Here is a 2,534-nt window from a genome sequence, read left to right as displayed (position 1 = left end):
TTGTGCGGGGCAGCTCGGCCAAGCGAGGCGTGTGGTGATGCGGCGCGGATGCGCGCGTCGCTGGTGAGATGGCACTTCGCCCGAGGGAGTGTTGGCGTGGCCCGATGCGCGGTGGGTCGCGAGCGGCTGCTGCTGGCAGATCCGGGGAGGTGCATGCCCTGGCGCTCGGTGGTCCTTTCCCCGCGTGGATCTGCTGCCCGCTGGGCGCGGGAGGCGTGCGGTCGGTGCTCCAGCGCGGCGGCGGCTGGATCTCGTCGAGAAGCGCTGGGAGGTCGCGCAGGAGCGTACAGGGCGCGAGGAGATCTGGTGTCGCGGCGGCGTGGGGCTCCGTTTGGTGCTATTCATCCGGCAGCTCGTCCGTCCATCTGTGGCGGTATGGTGGAGGCGGCTGGCCGCGCGCCTGTCCGGCAACTCGTGCGCGCGCGCCCTTTGCCTTGGTGAGGCAGGATCTGGCGCCCTGGTGGCTAGGGGTCTGGAGGCGGCTCGTCCAGTGCGTGGTCGGCGTGGTTGCGGGCCTCAAGTCGTGCGAGTGAAGATGTGGGTGATGAATGGCACCCTGCTTGGTGTTGCATCCTTCTGATGGTGGTTCGGAAAGCTTGACGCTGCTGTAGGTGGGCGGATGAGATGGTGGTGGCTGGGGGGAGAGGAATGGCGTCGTTGTGGTCGTTTCATCCTTCGTCGGGAGATGAATGGCCCGTAGGCGTTGCATCCTCGAGGAGATGAATGGCGTCCTGCTTGGTTGCATCCTTCCTCCAGTGGGGGACGCGGATGCAAGGTTGGAAGCATGTCAAGCTTTCCGGGGATGTGCGGCTTGCCGTGGAGGCAGGGGTAGTAGCTTGATGTGTAGTCTGATCGGATCCTGGGCTCGAACGGTGCAGGTGAGATGGCCGGCAAAAGTCGTACTCCGCTTGTGGCCGGAGTCATCGATGGCGGCGCCTTCTGGCATCGCTCCAAGGGAGGTATCGATGTAGCTGCTCCTACTTTGCCTTTCCTGCCGTGCTTCGAGGGAAACCCTTGGTCTAGTTTAGATTGGACGATGGCGGCGCAATCTAGCGTCGCATTCCCTCTTGGGGGCATCGTCCTAGAGGTGTGTGTGTGGTTTGTCGAAAGACGTTGTTTGTATGTTTTTTGGGTCCGGTTTTTCTTATAAACTAGATCAACCTCCTTCTTCTGTTCAATGAATTTAGCAGTAATGCTAAAATTCAGAAAAACTATTACTATTCATTGACATGGATGTAAATGAACAGTAGAAGCTTAAAAAAATTCAAAAAAAACCCAGAAAAGTGTAGCCTTCCCGTTTTAGTATAGTAACTTATTCGTTCGTTATGATGATTCTCAAAATAAAGGCTGTATTGCCAGCTAATCAGCAGATAAACGGGCAGTTGAGATAAAACAGAGTTGGCCATGGAAGCATGCATACGTGTATACTCTCTTCATTCCCAAATACAAGTCTTTCTAGAGATTCTAATATAAACTACATACGTAGCAAAATAAGTGTTTACCCTCTAATAAACTAATACTTCCTCCCTCCGTTCCAAAATAAATGACTCAACTTTAAACTAGCTTTAGTACAAAGTCCAAGTCACTTATTTTGAGACCGAGCGAATACGTTTATATTAAAATCTCTAAAAAGACTTATATTTAAAAACGGAGGGAGTAGAAAGCATGGAGGAGGAGGTCAGGCACTTTTGATCATTCCTAGCTACTCTCTGTGTCCCAAATTAATTTACATTCATAGATATGGATATATCTAGACAAATTTAAAACAAATAATTTATGATATCGTCTCCCCACCGCTCATCTAAAAGATAGATGGAGAATATCTCGGTGGTCAACTCATGTGCATCTAACAATCCTGCATGTGAAATTGGACGGGAGGAGGTCTTTATAAGATTTGTTTCCTCATTTCGACCCTTTCGCAGCTACGGCAACAGATAAAGAGGCACCCATTGACATCCAGCCCTTAGATGCCCCTAATCAAGAACACGAAATCTGAGTATGAAATGGTGCGACACATGGAGAAACACCACTCTGCCCACAACTACTTGTCGATGCACCGACCGTGGAACCTATCTCACGTTCCACACAATTTCTGCTTCCACGCGCATGTATGTATGTTGCCGCATCGTACAATTATAGGTGTCGGGTGGAAGCTCCGCCGTTGCGAGCGCCGCGGGCACTGCAGAGACGTAGCGGAGAACTTCGTGCGGTGCGGCGAGGACGTCTTGTTTTACCACCACCACCACCAGATGCTACACCCCTTCCTCCTCGACCACCACTGCAAGCACCTTGTCCGCCCGCATCGCCTCCTCCTCCTTCTGATCCGCCTACACCTCCCCATTTTCCCGCCCAACCCACTCCTCCTACAATTACACATCCTCCGGCTCCGCCCGCACCTCCTGCACCGCTCCCACAATCAAACATCCATTGGGTCCACTCATGCCTCCTGCTCCTCCTACGATTACACATCCTCCGGCCCCGCCCGCACCTCCTGCACCTCCCCATCCTCCCGCCCCGCCAGCGCCTCCTTCTGC

This window comes from Triticum aestivum, chromosome 4A (genome assembly GCF_018294505.1).
Source record: "Triticum aestivum cultivar Chinese Spring chromosome 4A, IWGSC CS RefSeq v2.1, whole genome shotgun sequence".
Classification (NCBI taxonomy): domain Eukaryota; kingdom Viridiplantae; phylum Streptophyta; class Magnoliopsida; order Poales; family Poaceae; genus Triticum; species Triticum aestivum.
This window is presented reverse-complemented; position numbering follows the sequence as displayed.